The sequence below is a fragment of the Vicia villosa genome, linkage group LG6, assembly GCF_029867415.1.
Source record: "Vicia villosa cultivar HV-30 ecotype Madison, WI linkage group LG6, Vvil1.0, whole genome shotgun sequence".
Lineage (NCBI taxonomy): Eukaryota > Viridiplantae > Streptophyta > Magnoliopsida > Fabales > Fabaceae > Vicia > Vicia villosa.
In genome coordinates, this window is record NC_081185.1 from 49,760,855 (window position 1) to 49,785,210 (window position 24,356).

General features: G+C 35.4%; 1 non-coding gene across 1 annotated transcript; it reads left to right on the forward strand.

The window, feature by feature from the left end:
• Positions 1-10,105: 10,105 nt before the first annotated feature.
• Positions 10,106-10,212, forward strand: LOC131615378 (small nucleolar RNA R71). The gene has a single exon (XR_009287796.1). It is a non-coding gene; the product is annotated as a small nucleolar RNA R71 (small nucleolar RNA).
• Positions 10,213-24,356: the final 14,144 nt, after the last annotated feature.

Below are 24,356 nucleotides of genomic sequence, written 5' to 3' on the forward strand. Positions count from 1 at the left end.
TCGGTGGTTCAACTTGCATAGGTTGGTTTTGTTTTTGAGTTTGGAACCTTTGTGGTCTAGAGGGTCCAGTATTTTGGATTGGGTTATTATTTTTATAGGAAAAATTCGGTTGGTTCCTCCATCCAGGATTGTAAGTGTTTGAAAATGGGTTTCCTTGGGTATAATTAACTTGTTTTGAGCTAGACTCAATCAGAGGTTTGGTGTCCTTTGTTAGAACAAGATTTGTTCTGATCAATTATCTTAGTTTTGATGATAACAATAATATGAATTTTGCTTAAGATAATATGGTACTCTAATCCAATGCAATTTCCTTTTCAGGAAATATATAAAGAGTATGCATAATTCAGCGCTCAGAAGCTTTGTCTCAAGGGTTCAGCATGCAACATCAGAACATGGTCTGGCAAGACATCAGAAGATGGTCGAAGCAGAATCAGAACATGGGTCTATGGAAGCATCAGAAGAACATGAGATCAGAAGCACTGAAGTTCTGATGGTATCACGCTCAGAAGCACTTCAAGGTCAGAAGATCAGAAGATGCTTTGCACCAAGCTGTTTGACTCTGATGATATTCAAACGTTGTATTCACAAACATCAGACCAGAAGGAAGTACAAGTGGCAGGCTACGCTGACTGACAAAAGGAACGTTAAAAGCTATTAAAGGCTACGTCAGTAGACACAGCGTGAACAAGGCTCGAGGTAGTTGACAAAAGCGTATAACATTAAATGCGATGTTGTACGGAACACGCAAAGCATTAAATGCACTCAACGGTCATCTTCTCCAACGCCTATAAATATGAAGTTCTGATGAGAAGCAAGGTCAACGATCCTGAACAAAAACAACTCATATTAACTTGCTGAAACGCTGTTCAATTCAAAGCTCAGAATCTTCATCTTCATCAAAGCTCACTACATTGCTGTTGTAATATATTAGTGAGATTAAGCTTAAACGTTAAGAGAAATATCACAGTTTGTGATTATAGCTTTTAAGAAGCAATTGTAATACTCTTAGAATTGATTACATTAAGTTGTAAGGAACTAGAGTGATCGTGTGGATCAGAATACTCTAGGAAGTCTTAGAGGTTATCTAAGCAGGTTGTAACTAGAGTGATCGTGTGGATCAGTATACTCTAGAAAAGTCTTAGAGGGTATCTAAGCAGTTGTTCCTGGAGTGATCAGTGTGTGATCAGAAGACTCTGGAAGACTTAGTTGCTGACTAAGTGGAGAACCATTGTAATCCGTGCGATTAGTGGATTAAATCCTCAGTTGAGGTAAATCATCTCTGCGGGGGTGGACTGGAGTAGTTAGTTAACAACGAACCAGGATAAAAATAACTGTGCAATTTATTTTTATCTGTCAAGTTTTTAAAGCTACACTTATTCAAACCCCCCCCCCCTTTCTAAGTGTTTTTCTATCCTTCAATTGGCATCAGAGCGCCGGTTCTAAGGTGCAAGCACTTAACCGTGTTTAGAAAAGATTCAGGAAGAGAAAAACGCTTCAGTAAAAGATGGCTGGTGAAATTGAAAAGTCTACACCTGCATCTACATCTGGCTCTGCTGAGCAACACAACGGTAACAATGGTTATACTAGACCGCCGGTATTTGATGGTGAAAACTTTGAATACTGGAAAGATAAACTGGAAAGTTACTTTCTTGGTCTAGATGGTGATCTATGGGATCTTCTGATGGATGGTTACAAACATCCAGTAAATGCCAGTGGCGTAAAGCTGACAAGGCAAGAAATGAATGATGATCAGAAGAAGCTTTTCAGGAATCATCATAAATGCAGAACTGTTTTGCTGAATGCTATCTCTCATGCTGAGTATGAGAAGATATCTAACAGGGAAACGGCCTATGACATATATGAGTCCTTGAAAATGACTCATGAAGGAAATGCTCAAGTCAAGGAGACTAAAGCTCTCGCTTTAATCCAGAAGTATGAAGCCTTCAAGATGGAGGATGATGAAGACATTGAAAAGATGTTTTCAAGATTTCAAACTCTTACTGCTGGATTGAGAGTTCTTGACAAGGGATACACCAAGGCTGATCACGTAAAGAAGATCATCAGAAGCTTACCCAGAAGATGGGGTCCTATGGTGACTGCATTCAAGATTGCAAAGAATCTGAATGAAGTTTCTCTGGAAGAGCTTATCAGTGCCTTGAGAAGCCATGAAATAGAGTTGGACGCAAATGAGCCTCAAAAGAAAGGTAAGTCTATTGCATTAAAATCCAATATCAAGAAATGCACTAACGCTTTTCAGGCTAGAGAAGAAGATCCTGAAGAATCAGAATCTGAAGAAGAAGATGAACTGTCCTTGATCTCCAGAAGGCTAAATCAACTCTGGAAGAACAAGCAAAGGAAGTTCAGAGGCTTCAGAAGTTCAAAGAAATTTGAACGTGGAGAATCTTCTGATGACAGAAGATTTGACAAGAAGAAGGTCATGTGCTATGAATGCAATGAGCCTGGACACTTCAAGAATGAATGTCCAAAACTTCAGAAGGAAAATCCCAAGAAGAAGTTTCATAAGAAGAAAGGTCTTATGGCAACCTGGGATGAGTCAGAAGACGATTCAGACTCTGAAGATGAGCAGGCTAACTGTGCGCTGATGGCGACAGAAGATGACGGATCAGAATCTACATCAGAATCAGATTCTGAAGAGGTATTTTCTGAACTTACTAGAGATGAGTTAGTTTCCGGACTAACAGAACTTCTGGAATTCAAGTCTCAAATTAGTCTCAAATACAAAAAGCTGAAAAAGCTATTTGAATTTGAAACAAAGAAGCTTGAGTTGGAAAATTCTGAATTAAAAGAAAAACTTTTAAAATTATCCAATAATGATGGATCTCCTTCTGATTCAGAAAAATCCACTCCTAGTCTAAACCATATTCTGAAAGAATATGATTTAAGTTTCAGGAAGTTCTTATCTAGAAGTATTGGCAGAAGTCAGCTAGCTTCTATGATATATGCTGTGTCTGGAAACAAAAGAGTTGGCATTGGTTTTGAGGGTGAAACCCCATACAAACTTGAACCTGTTGATGAAATGGAATTCACATACAAGCCATTGTATGATCAGTTCAAGTATGGCCACTCCCATGATATTAGGCACACTTCACATGCTCAAAGTTTTCACATAACACACACCAAAAAGCATGTGACACAACCTAGGAAATATCATGAAACTCACATTAAGAATTATCATGCTGTTCCTTCTATTGCTTACAATGTTAAACCCAAGTTCAATCAGAACTTGAGAAAATCTAACAAGAAAGGACCCAAGAAAATGTGGGTACCTAAGGATAAGATTATTCCTATTGCAGATATCCTTGGCTGCAAAAAGGACAAAGCACAACATGTCATGGTACCTGGACTCTGGATGCTCACGACACATGACAGGAAGAAGGTCTATGTTCCAAGACCTGGTGCTTAAGTCTGGAGGAGAAGTCAAGTTTGGAGGAGATCAGAAGGGCAAGATAATTGGCTCTGGAACTATAAAGTCTGGTAACTCTCCTTCCATTTCTAATGTACTTCTTGTAGAAGGATTAACACATAACCTCTTATCTATCAGTCAATTGAGTGACAATGGTTATGATATAATCTTTAATCAAAAGTCTTGCAAGGCTGTAAATCAGAAGGATGGCTCAATCCTATTTACAGGCAAGAGGAAGAACAACATTTATAAGACAGATCTGCAAGATCTTATGAGTCAGAAGGTGACTTGTCTTATGTCTGTTTCTGAAGAGCAGTGGGTCTGGCACAGAAGATTAGGTCATGCGAGTTTGAGAAAGATTTCTCAGATTAACAAACTGGATCTTGTCAGAGGACTCCCTAATCTGAAATACAAATCAGATGCTCTTTGTGAAGCATGTCAGAAAGGCAAGTTCTCCAAACCTCCATTCAAGTCCAAGAATGTTGTTTCTACCTCAAGGCCATTAGAACTCTTGCACATTGATCTGTTTGGCCCAGTCAAAACAGCATCTGTCAGAGGGAAGAAATATGGATTAGTCATCGTAGATGATTATAGTCGCTGGACGTGGGTAAAATTCTTGAAACACAAGGATGAGACTCATTCAGTGTTCTTTGATTTTTGCATTGAGATTCAATCTGAAAAAGAGTGTAAAATCATAAAGGTCAGAAGTGATCATGGTGGTGAATTTGAGAACAGATCCTTTGAAGAATTCTTCAAAGAAAATGGTATTGCCCATGATTTCTCTTGTCCTAGAACTCCACAGCAAAATGGAGTTGTAGAACGAAAGAATAGGACTCTGCAAGAAATGGCCAGAACCATGATCAATGAAACCAATATGGCTAAGCATTTCTGGGCAGAAGCAATAAACACTGCATGCTATATTCAGAATAGAATCTCTATCAGACCTATTCTAAATAAGACTCCTTATGAATTGTGGAAGAATAAAAAGCCCAACATTTCATATTTCCATCCTTTTGGATGTGTATGCTTTATTCTGAACACTAAAGATCATCTTGGTAAGTTTGATTCCAAAGCACAAAAATGTTTCCTTCTTGGATATTCTGAACGCTCAAAAGGCTACAGAGTATACAATACTGAAACATTGATTGTAGAAGAATCAATCAATATCAGGTTTGATGATAAGCTTGGTTCTGAAAAACCAAAGCAGTTTGATAATTTTGCAGATTGTGATATTGATATATCAGAAGTTGTTGAGCCAAGAAGCAACGCATCAGAAGAAGAGCTTCTCAGAAGCAAAGAATCTGAAGATCAAGTATCAGCTTCTCTGGAGAATCTAAACATTTCTGAAGAACCATCTGTCAGAAAATCATCCAGACTCACTTCTGGTCATTCAGAAGATGTCATTCTTGGAAAGAAGGATGATCCAATCAGAACAAGAGCATTCCTTAAGAACAATGCAGACTGTCAATTAGGTCTTGTATCTTTGATCGAGCCAACTTCTGTTGATCATGCTCTAGAAGATCCAGACTGGATAATTGCTATGCAAGAAGAACTGAATCAGTTTACAAGGAATGATGTTTGGGATCTTGTTCCTAGACCAGATGGATTCAATATAATCGGTACAAAATGGGTCTTCAGAAACAAGCTCAGTGAGAAAGGTGAAGTGGTAAGGAACAAAGCCAGACTGGTGGCTCAGGGTTATAGTCAGCAAGAAGGGATTGACTATACAGAAACCTTTGCACCAGTGGCCAGGTTAGAATCTATTCGTCTATTAATTTCATTTGCCACTCAACATAACATCACTCTCTATCAGATGGATGTTAAGAGTGCCTTCTTAAATGGTTATATAGATGAAGAAGTTTATGTCCATCAACCTCCTGGTTTTGAAGACTCTATGTCTCCTAATCATGTTTTTAAACTAAAGAAATCGTTGTATGGATTGAAACAAGCTCCCAGAGCTTGGTATGAACGCTTAAGTTCTTTCCTTCTGGATAATGGTTTCACTAGAGGAAAAGTGGATACTACTCTCTTTTGTAAAACCTTTAAAAGGGATATTTTAATTTGTCAAATATATGTAGATGATATTATTTTTGGAACATCTAATGCTACACTTGGAAAGGAGTTTGCTGAGTCTATGCAGGCTGAGTTTGAAATGAGCATGATGGGAGAACTCAAGTATTTCCTTGGAATACAAATAAATCAAACATCATAAGGAACGTATGTTCACCAAACCAAGTATGTGAAGGAACTTCTGAAGAAGTTTAATCTTCTAGACTGCAAAGAAGCCAAAACTCCTATGCATCCAACATGCATCCTAGGTAAGGATGAGGTAAGTAAGAAGGTAGATCAGAAGTTATACAGAGGTATGATTGGATCTCTTCTATATTTGACTGCTTCTAGACCTGACATTCTGTTCAGTGTTTGTTTGTGTGCTAGATTCCAATCAGATCCTAGAGAATCTCATTTAACTGCTGTTAAGAGAATTCTAAGGTATCTGAAAGGTACTACTAATGTTGGCTTAGTTTACAGAAAATCTAAAGAATACAACTTAGTAGGATTCTGCGATGCTGACTATGCTGGAGACAGAATTGAAAGAAAGAGTACTTCAGGAAGTTGCCAATTTCTTGGAAGTCATTTGATCTCCTGGTACAACAAGAAGCAAGCAACTATTGCTCTATCAACAACAGAAGCAGAATATGTCGCTGCTGCTGGTTGCAGTACACAGATGCTCTGGATGAAGAGTCAGTTAGAAGATTATCAGATATATGAGAGTAACATTCCTATATTCTGTGATAATACTTCTGCTATATGTTTATCTAAGAATCCTATTCTTCATTCAAAAGCTAAACATATTGAGATTAAACATCATTTCATAAGGCACTATGTTCAGAAGGGTGTTATATCTTTAAACTTTGTTGATACAGACCATCAATGGGCTGGTATCTTTACAAAACCCCTGGCTGAAGATAGGTTTAAGTTCATTCTGAAGAACATCAGTATGGATTTATGCCCAAAATGAGAAGATGAGAAGTTCTTACGTATGAGTATCTTCTGAAATGAATGTGGATTTTTTTTTATATCAGAAGTTCTGATTGAAATCTTTTAGAAATTATGATTCGGTTATTACTAACGCTTCATTGTCTAAGTTGATTCAGAACCTCTTTTAAAGCAAAACAGCTGTAACGTTTTATCTCGGGATGGTAAATCTGTCATTACTGTTCATGGGTAAGCGCGCGTGCAGTTGAAGGGACGCCGACCATAGGTAACTGTGCTAGTCACCTCATTCGTCTTTATTATCTCTCCTCATGTCACGTAACATTAAATGCTATCCGTCGTTTGATTCATTTTATTTTCTTTTAAATACTCTTCAAACGCTTTTCCTTCTCTATCTCTTTGCATTCCTCATCAAGTTTTCCTCTTCAAACGTTTTTTTTTAAAAATCCTAGTTCAAACCTAGCGTTCACCTTGAATCCTTTGTCTGGATCTCTTAATCATGCTCTAAGCCTGTTGAAGATCTATGACTCAAAGGCGGCAGATCTCTGCATATCTCGGGATGGCTCTCCTAATACCTCTCAAGTCAGACCTCTTCTTTGATGTTGTTATCAACTTTCACCCAAAGACAGAAGACTTTCTTGAGTTATGGGAAGAGGTTAAGAATGATATTCTTAACTTCTATGTTAAGGGAAAGCCCCGTTTGCAACAGTAGCTCTCTGTCTGTGAACTGTCCCTCTCTTCCTCTTTGGTCTCTAGGATCTCTCCTACAGTGGAGGTTCTAGTCTGGAAGACAAGAAGACCACCGGGATTCTTGATGGGGTGACACAGAGTGTGTCTTGCTAGGGTTTTGTTTTTAATTTTTGTAGTCATTTCCTCTTGGGATGACTTTTTATGTATTTGCTAGGAATGTTTCTCATCTTGTTAAACATAGGAACCTTCTGTAATCTTTTTTGATTATAAATGAAAAGTTTCTTTGGTATTACATTCCAGTGATTTTATTTGTCGTTTTATTCATCTGAATCTTTTGAAATATTCTTTTTGATGTTATGACAAAAAGGGGGAGAAAGATAAATGATAAATGATTTGATTAATCTATCAGTTGCTGGGTAAAGCTCCCACACATTTTCTAACAAGAACTGCAAGTTCTATATGGTTTAAGTGTTTTGCAGGTATAAAGAAGTAAAGAAAATCTTCAAAGCAAACACAAGAAGCAAAACCATAAGAAGTGTTATTCTGTAAAAAGAATAAGCTCATGGAAACTGAAGCAAGCTGAGTGCTGTCAAGCTTCAGAAATCAGAAGCAAGAAAGAAGAATGAATCAGAAGCACAGATAATAGAATTTGATCCATATTTGTCTATTTGCTCTGATAACATTATTTTAGCCTATATGGCTCTGATACATATCATGTGTTCTAATATACATTTTATGTTCTGACTCGTTCATGCTGACTTTTGTCGTTTAGTTTTTGTTCTGTAACATTTCAGGATGTAGAGATGCTCTGATGATGCTCTGGTACATTCAACAATGTTCTGATACAAATCTAGCATGAAGTGATGTTGGTAGAAATTCAAAGCTCTGAAGCTATCCGAGGGAAGCAGAAATCAGAAGCTGGGAATGTTCTAAAGATCCAGAAAACTCAAGTTCTGAAGCTGTCCTAAATGGAAGCAGAAATCAGAAGCTGTGAATGTTCTGAAGATCAAAGAAATTCAAGTTCTGAAGCTGTCCTAAATGGAAGCAGAAATCAGAAGCTGTGAATGTTCCGAAGATCAAAGAAATTCAAGTTCTGAAGCTGTCCTAGATGGAAGCAGGAATCAGAAGCTGTGAGTGTTCTAGGGATCTAAAGAAATTCTAGTTCTGAAGCTGTCCAATGGAAGCAGAAGTCAGAAGCTATGAATTCTCTAAAGACAGAAGCTTATGTGATCGTCTCTACCGAAATAATCAGGGAAGTCTTTTATTAAAGTTCTTCGAGTATTTATTTCAGGGGGAGATTATTTATCTCAGGGGGAGATTGTTAATCTCAGGGGGAGACATATTCATATGCTTATGCTATAGCTGTGTAATTTGTCTTTTGCCGTCTGCTCTTTCTGATCGCAAATTCATATCATTTATATATGTTTTTGTCATCATCAAAAAGGGGGAGATTGTTAGAACAAGATTTGTTCTGATCAATTATCTTAGTTTTGATGATAACAATAATATGAATTTTGCTTAAGATAATATGGTACTCTAATCCAATGCAATTTCCTTTTCAGGAAATATATAAAGAGTATGCATAATTCAGCGCTCAGAAGCTTTGTCTCAAGGGTTCAGCATGCAACATCAGAACATGGTCTGGCAAGACATCAGAAGATGGTCGAAGCAGAATCAGAACATGGGTCTATGGAAGCATCAGAAGAACATGAGATCAGAAGCACTGAAGTTCTGATGGTATCACGCTCAGAAGCACTTCAAGGTCAGAAGATCAGAAGATGCTTTGCACCAAGCTGTTTGACTCTGATGATATTCAAACGTTGTATTCACAAACATCAGACCAGAAGGAAGTACAAGTGGCAGGCTACGCTGACTGACAAAAGGAACGTTAAAAGCTATTAAAGGCTACGTCAGTAGACACAGCGTGAACAAGGCTCGAGGTAGTTGACAAAAGCGTATAACATTAAATGCGATGTTGTACGGAACACGCAAAGCATTAAATGCACTCAACGGTCATCTTCTCCGACGCCTATAAATATGAAGTTCTGATGAGAAGCAAGGTCAACGATCCTGAACAAAAACAACTCATATTAACTTGCTGAAACGCTGTTCAATTCAAAGCTCAGAATCTTCATCTTCATCAAAGCTCACTACATTGCTGTTGTAATATATTAGTGAGATTAAGCTTAAACGTTAAGAGAAATATCACAGTTTGTGATTATAGCTTTTAAGAAGCAATTGTAATACTCTTAGAATTGATTACATTAAGTTGTAAGGAACTAGAGTGATCGTGTGGATCAGAATACTCTAGGAAGTCTTAGAGGTTATCTAAGCAGGTTGTAACTAGAGTGATCGTGTGGATCAGTATACTCTAGAAAAGTCTTAGAGGGTATCTAAGCAGTTGTTCCTGGAGTGATCAGTGTGTGATCAGAAGACTCTGGAAGACTTAGTTGCTGACTAAGTGGAGAACCATTGTAATCCGTGCGATTAGTGGATTAAATCCTCAGTTGAGGTAAATCATCTCTGCGGGGGTGGACTGGAGTAGTTTAGTTAACAACGAACCAGGATAAAAATAACTGTGCAATTTATTTTTATCTGTCAAGTTTTTAAAGCTACACTTATTCAAACCCCCCCCCCCTTTCTAAGTGTTTTTCTATCCTTCATCCTTGGATTCCACAGAGTTCGCATTTTAAATGGACTGCAGCCACCGTGGCAGCCTTTTAAGACATATTGTCTACTCTTAGGGTTAGGGCATCCATTTTGGAATTCATCATGTCCAGGCAACTTATCTCATGTACTCCTCCTTGGGCCTCCTTCTTCTCCACGGTTGCTCGTTCTGCTCCCCATTGGTAATGGTTTTGGGCCATTTCTTCTATTAGAGCGCAAGCTTCAGGGTAAGGTTTATTCATCAATGCACCACCAGTGGCGGCGTCGATAGACATTTTGGTGTTATAATGGAGTCCATTATAGAAGGTGTGTATGATTAACCATTGCTCTAGGCCATGGTGCGGACAAGCTCTTAAAAGGTCTTTATATCTCTCCCAGGCTTCAAAAAGTGATTCTCTTTGGTTTTGAGTGAACCTAGTGATCAAGTTCCTAAGGACAGCGATCTTGCTTGGGGGAAAATACCTAGCTAGGAATGCTCTCCTAAGGTCTTCCCAAGTTGTTATTGAATTGGCTGGAAGGGAATCTAACCAGTCGTGCGCCTTACCACTAAGGGAAAAAGGGAATAGTCTCAACCGAATTGCTTCGGGTGAAGCACCATTTGCCTTCAAGGTGTCGGCTAAATATATTAAATTACTGGTGCTACGATTTCTACGCATTTACCGGCTAAATATAGCCTTAGTCTAAACGGGATAACAATAGGGTACGAAATTTGACGAAGTTTGGTCCCTGGCAACGGCGCCAAAAACTTGACGGGCTTTTGATATATAGTCCAAAATGAACTGCAAGTGCACAGTCTATCGAAGTAATAAATAAGATTATCGAACCACAGAGACCAATCGTCAATCTATCAACTCTATTGCTAAGGTGCTTATCTAAGGTAAATCAATACAGTGGAATGAGTGCAGTGCAAAGAAATTAAAGGGATAAAGTATATAGCTGATAAAAACAACGAGATCGAATGTAAATGTTCATGTTATACATGTATAGAATTACTTCTGGGGCAATATTTTCTACTTATAAAAAGGAATAATTTAACGGAAACTTGTCGCTTTCGCGTACTAAGAACCGAGTTTACACTTTAATCATGTCCTTTTATTGTCACTTATAAAAGGGTGCTTTCCGCGTTAAAATATGTAAACCTATTTTTAAGAAATCAATTAATTGTCTTAGTAGAAAAGTGATTTCAACTCTGAAGATTTAACTTAAAGAGATTCTTGGCTTTAGGCCAAGAATCAGATTTCAAACCCACAAACGCGTTCAAAAACAGTTTCAAAATCGTTTTCTAAAAATGTGTCAAAAATATATCGTTAACCAAACGAATTGCTTTCACTCTTTTCATTCGGTTAAGAACTAATCTGGTTTGATCTTAAATATGGAAGGATTTCGATCTCATCCATAAACATTAAACACAGTAAACTAGCATTAATAGTTAAAACATCCTCATTAGTGTTTCTATTAGTATAACATTGGAACACGGAAATAAATGCAAGCCTATAAAAGCCTGTAGGCACGGTAAGAGCAAGAAAGTAAATAAAGTAGAGCAGTTGTGCAACCCTATAAAACATGTAGGCTATGATAAGAGCGGTTAAGTAAATATTGCGAGCCTATAAAAAGTGTAGGCTATGATAAGAGCGAGAAATAAATAAAATAAAAGCGATTAAATAAAAACCTGCTCCAACGGGAGTCTTTGGTTCTGGTACAAGGAAAGTAAATTAAGAAATGAAAATGAGGTATGATAAACTTCAACCAAAGTGCTCCAAACCCCGATTACAAACTTAATCTACACCGCAACAGCTCTTTGATATGAAGGGACTGTCACTTTACAGATACTGATGTTATATGGCTTAAGTAGTAACTAAGCTTGGATGAAAAAAAGAAAATGAAATGAAGTTCCTATTTAAAGAAGTTCCTAAAGTTGCGTATAGACGAGCATGCCCCTCAACTCCTTCTGAGCGGGAAACATTTTGTGAAGGCCGCACCCACGGAGCAGGCCAACATGGAGATCATGGGAACATGGCAGTTACCCCTCTGGTGGAAACTGATCATGTCACCGCGCTCCCTTCAGCGGGCGCTGAGCTGGACGCCACGAGTACAAAATGACTGAAAATCTCTATTTTTTTTCTTTTTCGTTCGTTTCTTCAAGCAGAGCTCCAAATGGACACAAAACCTAAAAACAAATCAAACACAAGCATAATACAAGAAACCAACAATAAAAACTACAAAAAACATGTGATATTCGAGTCAAAAACATAGTGCAATTCGGTGTTATCAAACAACAACAATAATAATATTTTCAAAGAGGTTCCTATGAAGTACCATAGATGTGAGGGGTGCTTGAAACCTTCCCCTTGCATAACCAACCCCCCCCCTTATCCAAATCTCTGATAAGTTTATTAGTTTCGATTTTAAAGACTTTTATGGGTTTTATTTGCCCTTTCTTCCATTTCCTTTGGAAACAATAAAGCGCGGTGGCGACTCTGTTAAAACATATGAGCTAAGTCAATCAATGGCTTTAGTCTCACGAATTTTTCCGCTACACTGTGAAAATCATTAAAGAAACAAACAAAATTAACTTTCAAGAAATACCAACATTTTCTTTTGAAGAAAAAGTTGTAACCATCTGGACCGGGACTTTTGGATAGCAGTTTATTGGGGGTTGTGGTGAAGGTAAAATAAGGTGATTTTCGGGAGGGAAAAATGGTGTGTCTCAGATTTAGTTTGGAGCATCAAAGTGTTTGTTTGGAAATGGTCTTTCCACTGTAATATTATGTATGCCAATTGTAATTTTTATGATTTTTGCAAAGATCATTTGCACTTCTTAAGTTAGATTTCAATTGGTATGTAATTTCCCATTTCTTCGGGTCGCTCCCGATATTTGTAGTGTGGGATTGAGTACCCCTAGTACTCCTCTTTATGAAATCCTTGATTACAAAAAAAATGTTTCAACCAACTCTTACAATTTTAATGACGGTGAGATACTAGGTCAAATTTAATGTTAGAGAAGAAGATTCAACAAGTGTCCAAGCTAGAATTTCTTAAAAATAATATTCTCAACTGGTTAGTTTGCTATAATAGACAAATTTGATGCCTCAAGCCCAGCCTTCAAATTTTATGCCTATATTTAATCAGATTTCCACTCATATTGATCATCAATCAAATGAGACTTCAGGCATATTGTCAAACCCTAATTTTTTGCCTAAGATCGCACACCATGTGCATCATTTCATAAAGTCTTTTTCAATCACACATAGCATGGATTTCATCAGATTATTGCACACAAGTTTCTGCTTGCGGAAATTTCATTTTCAAGAGCATTGAAGGGCTTGAACCACATGTATCTTGTGACTTGGGTCTTCATCATATCAAGAGGTCCTCATCTGCATCAATATCTCACTACATTGAAGTTTCACCACGAATTCATCAAGTGTTGAAAGGAAATTAGGGTTTTTAGGCCCTCAGTCAAAAAGTCAACATTATGGTTTTGTAGGATAAGCTCCAGTTGTGTGCCAATTAAGAGTTTCTCAATATTATCATTTCTTTGGTTCTCAAGGTATCTCAATGTATTTAAGATTACATCATGATCATAAGTTTCTTTTTAAATTGCAAGTTTTGGATTCATCTGATACAAAGTCAACTACAAAGTCAAACTTTGACTTTTGCATATTTTTGGTATAATATGGACTTCTCAAGATGAATTTCATGAAAACATGTTTAATACTTGAATTTGATCAAGAAAAATCAAGAAATTTAAGGTTACTTGTAAAAGGGGCAAAAGTGAAGAAATGGATTTTTTGTCTAAGTCCTTAAATCTATGTTCAAGTGCATGACTTCCAAAAATTGTAACTTCTAGTCCAAGCAACCATTTTTTATTCCCAAAAGATCTACCTGAAAATAAAATTTCATACTTCAAATTTGTAGAAGGAATTAATCAAAGATCTCATAAGAATTCAAATGTACGGATTGATCAAATTGGTATCTGAAAGTTGTAAAAATATTCAAACACTTAGAAATTTTTCGAATTGTCAAATAGTCAATATTTTCAAACTTCATGGCCAGTTTACTTTGTGATCCAATTTGATTCAAACCAAATTTTCAACATGAAAGTTGTAGAGGGTGATCTCATCTTTTCAAATAGTACAAGAACACAAATTTATCTTGCTTGAGCTTCGATTTTCGAAGATGGAAAGATAGCATGTTAGGACTGATTTGTCAAGGCATGGACATAAGCAAAATGCATTGCAATCCATAGAAAATCTGCAAGATTGCATGTTACTGGTCCTTGCTTCTTCTAAACTCGACAAATTGAGTGCTTTACACAAGCTTTTGGTGCATTGTCCAAGTGTTAGAGGCATTACTCAAAGATTCATTTCATTTTTGAACTAAAGTCATGACTTCCATTTTCATAAAGTTCACTTTAAACATAGACCTTGCAAAAAGAAATTATGGATTGATTACACTCCACCTCAAGGTTGCTAAATATGTTTACTTGCTACCTAATCTCTGCAGCCACCATATTGTCCATGAATCAAACCATACTAAACCATGGAACTCCAAATTTCTCATGTACCTTCACTTAGAATCCAACTAAGTCAACTCTTGATATAGAGCTCATTTCTAATTGATTTCTTCATTCACAAACCACAAATTATGCCTATAAATAGAGGACTTTATTTCTAAAATAAAACAGACAAGAATTCTATAATTCACCATTACATACAAAGCTCACTTTCACCTCAAAGTCTCAACTTTTAAATTTGCCAATTTTCTCAAGTTTATTGCAAACTAATCATTCAAACACCTTCCATATAACCTACTGATGCTTCTGTATCCATAAATTTGCACCTGTAAACACCATATCATCATCTTCCAACTCTCACCTTTCACACTTGCAACTTGAGTTGGTTAAGGAGTTTAGTTTCAAATCAAAGTGAATGTAGCATTGTGTTCCTGAGATATCAAAGAAGCTAAGGGGATTGATATGCATCATTGAAAGCACCTAGAACAAGCATTGGACTTTCTCCTATAGGTACGACTTCTGCAAACATGAACATCCCCGTATGAGCATCATTTTATGCATTTTTAATACCATTTTGCTAGCCATATTGCCATGAACTGAAGCCCTGTGAAAATAGGCATTGACTGTGATTGTATGTTATTTAATTTTAATTTGAAAATTTAGGATTCTTGAGATTTTCAAGAAAATTCTTCAGTTAAAGTTGATATTAATTTATTTTAAGCACATATTTGGAATCCTCATTAAATTTCCAGCAAGTTTGATCTTCACATTTTTTAATTTGGTTGAGAAATGAGGGACCTTCATTGTTGAAGTCGTAAGGTTGAAGATGATGATGTTTGGCGCAAAAATTCAAAATAAATACTTGTTTTATAATATAATTATTTAAATATTATTAGTTAATGGATGAGGGCGTAGCATCGTTCAATGACTTTGTGTGTGAGTGAGGGGTTTGGGGTTCGAATCCCCTTCCCCCCAGATCTTTTGCGCTTTTTATTTTTTAACCATTTCTCACTTGTTTTACCTTGTCTTCTTGTGATACCCTTCACTAACACCATGTAGCGCATGGTATAGTGGTTGATTTTTTGTGCAGAGACTCTGAGATCAAGGGTTCAACACCCTTTGGCCTCACCCTTAATTTTTAATACTTGTTTCTTCACTCTTTTCTTTTCCTTCCTATTTTCCTCATTTATTTCTTTTGTTTATTTATTTTGTTTAAATTCTCTTCTGATTTTATTTTATCACGTTAAACATTAAAAACTAAAAAAAATAATTTTATTTATTTTTATTTAATCAAGCATTAATTTTATATTTAAATGAAAAGACCAAAAAATATGTTTATTTGTTTAGATTAATTTACAAGACTTGATCATTCCTTCTTGCTTAAATTTTATGGACTACTTTTTATATTCACCATGATAACTTAGATGTCTTGACTTGCTTACGTGAAAATGATGTTAGTTTATGGAATTCATGCCATGTTAAATGGTTTTTAATTCCACGAAACATGTACAATTTCTCTTGTCTTGTTACCTTAAGTAAATGGTTGAGATTCTTAGGGTTTTGAATGACATGATCTTTAAAATATACCATGATGCTAGTCTTGAATGTGTGCCTTTGGTCATTGTTTGATTAAATTTTAATGCTTAGCTTTTTTGATTACTTTGTTGACTTATATGATTAGGGTTTTGATTCTCACTTTATGTGTTTGGTCTTTGTTACTACTTATATGATCCTCAACCCTAACCCATGTTTGTAGACTGTGTGAACCTTAGATGTTTGTAATTTGATCCTTTTTTAGTGTTTGTGTTTAATCTAAGGAAAAGACTATAGTGTTGACTTACTAGTCATACACTTGTGTTTGCCTTTGTTATCCATCCATACGAATTTGTCTTTGTACATATTATAACACCCCAAATCTACCCGAAATTTATAATAAAATCAAAGTAACAAAAGTTCAACCAAACATTCGGGATATCACATTTCAACATAAAACAAAACTTGTAATTTCATTTTTCAAACGATACATAACAATTCCCAATGAGATGAACATAAACTTGTTTCGTCTCAAAATTAAGTCAACTTTATTTTAAAACAACTTCAAAATATCGTAGCATCTTTGATCAACTTTAAAACAAACATAAACTTCAAATTATCGTAGCATATTTGATCAACAAAAAAACAACTTAAAGCCAAAACAAACTTCTCAAATAACAACTTAAATTCATCTTAATAACAACAAAACAAAACAATGCGTTCATCCCCCCGAGTGCTACGTATCAGAGCGACAACACCGACTCGAACTACAAAGTATCATCTATTCCTCCTGATTACCTGCATAATACCAACAGAGGGCAACATTCAAACATAAGGGATGAGATATTGAATGATATAAATAGAAGTATGATAACTTATATTAGACGAGGATCATACAATCTTCACTACGTTATGACAACAACAAACACAACAATTAACAAACAACTTATAACAGGAACAACTTCAAATATGCAACTCAAATGCGACTCAACTATGCATATGCATGTGGTACCATTGAAGCAGAACTCCCAACTTAGAAATTGCCAATTTATCAAGGCATCAAGGCATAAGCCTTCAACTTTCAACTTTTTGCCAATCCAGGCCAACATGGTGAGCATTAGCTCCAACTTATAAAATGAAATGTATGCAACCATTATGAATGTCATACAACAACAACAATAACAACAACAACAACTTAAAATATGCATCAACTGCAACAACTTAATCAACACTGGTCATCAGACTTACGACTCCAATATGTCCATAAATCAGAACAATTCAACTTATTCAACTGAACTTGCAAATCAACACATTCGACATAATTCCAACCGAAAATACCTACTAACATATACTAGTTACCCCGACAAATTTCGATTAATTTCGGACAACTAAGTTTACAGCTTACTTAGGCTAATTCGACTAAATTGGTATTGTTTTTACTTCCTGCATTACTACTAATTAATTAACACACCTTCTACTAATTTCTTGTTTACTGACATAACATGTCCTTGCTATAAAACTAGATTATTATTAAATTCTTGTGGCTGCTAAAATTACCAACTCTGCCAAAATACTGAGATTCTGATACTTTTTGGGTTCTGCTAAATTACTGCTACAGTTCTCAACTTATTAACTCAATTATCATTATTATTATTATTTACTAATCAAACAAGTATTACTTACTAAGTGTTCCTAAAGTTTCCTAAATAATGGCCTAATCAAAATATATATACACACATGTAACAAAAAAGAAAACAATTAAACAAAGTGCCAAAAGAAATAGGTTGGGGCACCCACCCTGGGTGTGGGGCGCATGCCCCCTTTCATTATGCACTAGGGCGCCTCCCTTATCTCCTGGTGGTCTCCAACTTTTTTCGTCTTCTTCAATGGGGCGCCCGCCCCTTATAGTGGGTGGCCCCACCCAAAACTTCATCTTCTTTTTCTGCATATATTTTCCAGTACTGATTCAATTTTTCCGGTAACAATTCAACCTCGTATTTCATACATACTCAATCCAGTGAATCAATTACACAATATGCCACAAAACAACAAGTTTTCAACAGAACAAGAATAATTCATCAACACAATTCAACACCACATAGCAGAAAAGTTATATAACCCCAATCCTACGTATCAATTATCATATTCGCGGTTATAAAATTTGAACCCCACTCTTTCCTTGGATTGAATATTGCTCTAACACCGATTGATCTCCTAGCTTGCCTCTACGATTCGTATTCTAGAAGTTTCCCAGCAAAATCAACTGTATGCTTCAAACCCTTGTGCTTCTCTAAACCCTTTTTCTCCTAGCTGCTACGTGACTTAATGGTTTGGTTTTGTTTTCTGACTACTTTCTATGCATCCAATATTCTAATAACCTAATTAAATAATGGGTCTACAAATTATCTTAATGGGCCTACTACACAATACCCCTAACTTTGCTATTTCTCACAAACAACTTAACCCAACTAAATAAAATAATATTCTCACAAAAACTAATATTATCTCTAATATTAATTCTCCAACCAATCTGACTAATTAATCCGATTATCCACTTAACAACTCTAATCAACCTATTAATCCATTTTACGCCTCTTATAATAACGTCGATAATTCCCAACTTCGACTAATTCCAACAATTAAATCCTTAATACTTCATTTAAATAATCAATGAATTTCCGACTGTTACAACTCTCCTCCCACTTAGAATATTTTCGTCCTCGAAAATCTAATGGTTACTACCACCCTTAACGCGAGTTTCGCTTCAAACCCCTTGATTTCCAAGTCGCATTTGGCAGCACTTCGACCACTACTTTACCAACATAGAAACAACTCAACATGATTTAAGTCCAATATGCTAATCATTCAGACATAAACTTCAAAATATTGTACCATCTTTGATCAACAAAAAAACAACTTAAAGCCAAAACAAACTTCTTAACTAACAACTTAAATTCATCTTAATAACAACAAAACAAAACAATGCGTTCATCCCCCCCCCCCCCCCCGAGTACTACGTATCAGAGCGACAACACCGACTCGAAGTACAAAGTATCAGCTATTCCTCCTGATTACCTGCACGTTACCAATAGAGGGCAACATTCAAACAGAAGGGGTGAGATATCGAATGATATAAACAAAATTATGATAACTAATATATTATACGAGGATCTTACAATCTTCACTACGATATGGCAACAACAAATACAATAATCAACAAATAATTTATAACAGCAACAACTTCAAATATGCAACTCAAATGTGAATCAACTATGCATATGCATGTGGTACCATTGGAGCAGAACTCCCAGCTTAGAAATTTCCAATTTATGGAGGCATCAAGGCATAAGCCTTCAACTTTCAACTTTTTGCCAATCCAGCCCAACGTGGTGAGCATTAGCTCCAACTTAGAAAATACAATGTATGCGGACATTATGAATGTCATACAACAACAAAAACAACAACATAAAATATGCATCAACTACAACAACCTAATCAACACTGGTCATCAGACCTACAACTCAAATATGTCCATAAATCGGAACTATTCAACTTATTCAATTGAACATGCAAATCAACACATTCAACATAATTCCAACCAAATAAACCAACCGAAAATACCTACTAACATATACTAGTTACCCCGACAAATTTCGATTAATTTCGGACAACTACATTTACAGCTTACTTAGGCTAATTCGGCTAAATTGTATTGTTTTTACTTCCTGCATTACTACTGATTAATTAACACACCTTCTACTAATTTCTTGTTTACTGACATAATATGTCCCTGCTATAAAACTAGATTATTATTAAATTCTTGTGGCTGCTCAAATTACCAACTCTACCAAAATACTGAGATTCTGATGCTTTATGGGTTCTGCTAAACTACTGCTACGGTTCTCAACTTATTAACTCAATTATCATTATTATTATTATTATTATTTACTAATCAAACAAGTATTATTTCAATTATGCTACTATATTGTATACATATATTACTTACTAAGTGGTCCTAAAGTTTCTTAAATAATGGCTTAATCAAAATATATATACGCACACATGACAGAAAAGAAAATAAATAAACAAAGTGGCGAAAGAAACAAGTTGGGGTGCCCACCCTGGGTGTGGGGCGCCCTCCCCTTCCTTGTGCACTAGGGCGCCCGCCCCTTATCTCCTGGTGGTCCCCCACCTTTTTCCTTCTTCTTCAATGGGGCGCCCGCCCCTTATAGTGGGTGGCTCCCGTCCCAAAACTTCATCTTCTTCTGTTTCTGCATATATTTTCCAGTACCGATTCAAATTTTTTGGTAACGATTCAACCTCGTATTTCATACATACTCAACCCAGAATCTCCAATCTTCAATGCAAATTTTTGGTTCATAGAATCAATTACACAATATGCCACAAAATAAAAAGTTTTCAACAGAACAAGTATAATTCATCAACACAATTCAACACCACACAGCAGAAAAATTATATAACCCTAATCCTACATATCAATTATCATATTCCTGGTTATAAAATTCGAACCCCCACCCTTACCTTGGATTGAAGGTTGGTCTAACACCGATCGATCTCCTAGCTTGCCTCTACGATTCCTCTTCTAGAAATTTCTCAGCAAAATCAACTGTATGCTTCAAACCCTTGTGCTTCTCCAAGCCCTTTTTCTCCTAGCTGCTACGTGACTTAATGGTTTGATTTTGTTTTTTGACTACTTTCGATGCATCCCATATTCTAATAACCTAATAAAATAATGGATCTACCAATTATCTTAATGGGCCTACTATATAATACCCCCAACTTTTCTATTTCTCACACACAACTTAACCCAACTAAATAACATAATATTCTCACAAAAACTAAAATTATCTCTAATAATAATTCTCCGACTAATCCGACTATCCACTTAATAGCTCTAATCAACCTATTAATCCATTTTATGCCTCTTATAATAACGCCGATAATTCCCAACTTCGACTAATTCCAACAATTAAATACTTAATACTTCATTTAAATAATTAATGAATTTTCGGGCGTTACACATATACCCTTGTATGTTTCCATTAGTATGTTTGTTTACTTGATATCCTTAAAACCCTAATCTTATTTTCAAACTTATCACCACTTTCAAGTTAAAACCTTGACTTTTTGTAATTGTATTTTCAAATTTCTTCTTAATAAATGCTTCAATATACTTAATCATACTTAAACTCCTTTCAAAAGACTAAAAGATAACTCAACCTCACCCAAATCTTTTGCCACTTTCGATTTTTAGTTTTTAAAACCTTTTCATAAAAGAATAGAAATTGGGTCATCTTTATAGTTGAGATATAATCTCTTATCTCCATAGTAATGATTTCATATCATTTAATTTTTTCCACTTAAGGAGTTAGTTGGCATACTTGTGGTGATTTAGTTGAGCATATCCCTCTTTAAAGATGACAATTTGTCTCTTCTATTAAAATCAATCAACAAACCCCTTTTGTATTTTTACCACAAATTACAAGGTTTTGATCCTTAATTGGTACGTAGGTAAATGACTTTAAGTCTTTCCAAACACAAAAAATATTAATAAATTATTTTCTCATCTCCCCTAACTTTTGAAAACAAACCAAAAAATAGAATTCATATAGATACAAACAAGAGGTTCCTATAGAGTACTATAGATACATAGGGTGCTAATATCTTCCCTTTGTATAACCAACCCCCGTACCTTTAATCTCTTCTTTGTGCTTTGTTTTTAGTTTGCTATTACTTTTAGCATTATTTGTTGCATTACATATATACTTAGGTTTTTGATCTTTTCCGTTTTCCTTGGAAATAACAAAGTTTGGTGATGACTTCTTAAAATATGAGTAAAGTTAATCAATAGTTTGGTCTCTGATTTTTCACCGCGACACATATCCCATGTTTCTAGCGTAGAATGTTCTATTCATACCAAGTCTAAATTTTGTATCATTGTTTTAGGATCAAATGACCATGCATGTCATTCTTTACATCATTTTAACTCTTACTATAGAATTAAACCTATAAATTTTTTTATACCTAATTGATAATTTTTTTTAGCCAAGTATGTAGGAATTGTGTTCTTTTGTCCTCACCTTTACATAACTAATATGTTATATACTCCTAATTTTTCATTAAATCTTATTTCATTTTCAAAGTTGTGTCATTCCCTTAATTGTACTCTTCAATTTTTTGAAAATAAGTGCATTTGCAGGATTTGAAAACTTACAGAATGATTAGTTTAGCTAGTGAAAAGGAAGGATTATACAAGCTTATGATTGATGGTGATATCCAAATTAAGGTACTTATCACTTAGCTTAAGACCAATAATATTTCTGCTTTCCAACACAGTTTTATGCATACTAGTATTAATAAAATCGATATTATACATATTCAAGCCTTATGGCATTTTAGATTAGGAAATTTTCTCATGAGATTGTATAAAATGTTTTAATTGTATTTTAAAGTTACCCATGATAATAAAGTTGTTTGTGATATTTTTCATTTTGCTAGACATAAAAATTTACCTTATAATTCTAGTTTTCCAAAGCCACTCAAAGATTTGAAATTCTTCACTCTGATATTTGGGGGCCCTTAGATACTTCTTCCATTCATGGACAAAAGTATTTTTAACTCTTTAGATGATTTTAGAAGGTATGCTTGGATAATCTAACTAAAAACCAAAGTTGAAGTTTCAGCCCTTGTCCAAAATTTTGTCACTCTCGCAGGAAACCAATTCTAAACATGTCCCAAAATTATCATAACGGATAATTTCCCTGAGTTTCTCATTCCTCAATTCCACACATTCAAAGGCATCATACATCAAAGATCTTGTGTGGAATCCTCAACAAAATTCAAAGTTGAGAGAAAATACCAACACCTTCTTAATGTAGAAATACCCTTACTATATTAGTCTAAACTTCCAAAGCATTTTTGGTCTTATGAGATTTCCTATGCCACCTTCATCATAAATAGAGTTAACACTCCTTTGTTGAAAAATATATCACCTTACTAACTATTACACAATTCTTTGCTTGACAAGACTCAAATAAAAGTCGTTGGCTCTTTGTTATGCATCTACTTTACAAAATCAAAGAACCAAACTTGCTTGTAGCACAACAAATTACATATTATTAGGATATATTGTTGGTTTTAAGGTTTTTCCTACTAGACCTTAACTCGCATGAAATTTTCATCTCATGGAATATTATCTTTCATGAACACATTTTACCTTATCATGTTCAATCACCATCTATCACAAATAACTAGGAATACTTCATTGACTTGCATAACATGTCAAACCCTAATTGTTCTAATTCTCATGAACAAAAGCCTTAAAACTTTGAAAATATCCACACCACATATTTTACTCATGACATTAATCGAATAAGTCCTATCATAGAATCCATTTTTATGAGACATAACCACTTGTCATAGACTCAAATCCAACTAGGGTATCATCAATAGTAAGACATCCACCATCACATCTTAAAGACTATGTATGTGTTTCCTTTCATGATGCACCAAATCAATAATCATCAAGTACTTCTCTTAGCCACTGCTTAATTACCTTTCTTATTTTGAACTATCTCAATCTCATTGTCATTATAGTATGTGAATAACCATGCAAACAGAACCCAATTCGGACAATGAGGCTAGCAAATTTGATTGTTGGAACCAAGCCATGAAAGTTGATCTTAATCATGTTGACCTTCCACCTAACATCAAACTAATAGGATTCATATGGAAGTTGTGGTATTTTGGATCGAACTCTAGTCTCAACAAGGGTAGCTTCATGGTTCGACAGAGGTTAAGCATGAAGTTGAAGTATGTTCACATGCTGATGTTGAAGCCTTTCATGTTGTATTCAAAGTACGCTCGAGCATGCAGTAGTCAAAATATGCTATGTTATTAGCATGTCGAATTGGGCCGGTCTGTTAGCCCAATTCTTAAAGTTAGCTTGTTGGTTAAGTTAGCTTAGTGATTAGGTTTACTTGTAGTCTATAAATAGACTGCTCTCTTAGGTTGTTGAGAGATGGTTAAGAGTTAGTTTTCATTCACTTGTAATTTGTAAACCCTATTATTAAGAAAGTGAATAGCAAAAAAATTTTAACCAAGTTTGTTATTTTTCTTCCTTCTCTCTCTCTCTCTCTCTCTCTCTCTCTCTCTCTCTCTTCAAAAACTTAAACAGGTTTGTTGTTCTTTTTCAAGAAATCTCTATTTCTCATAGGATTACTTTGTTCCTGGTGTGGTGTTAATCACAAAAAACGGGTGCAGTAAGTGTGGACGAGAAGATGACGTCAACAATGTATGAGATTGAAAAGTTCACCAGAGTGAACGATTTCAGTTTATGGCATTTAAAGATGCAAGCCCTTATTATTCAACAGGGTTTGTTAGAAGCGTTTAAAGGATCAGAGAATATGGATGTTGCCCTAACAAAGAAGGAAAAGGCGACGATAATAGAGAAATTCAACAGCTTCATTGTATTTAGCCTTGGTGATAAGGTTCTCCGACAGGCTTCGAAGG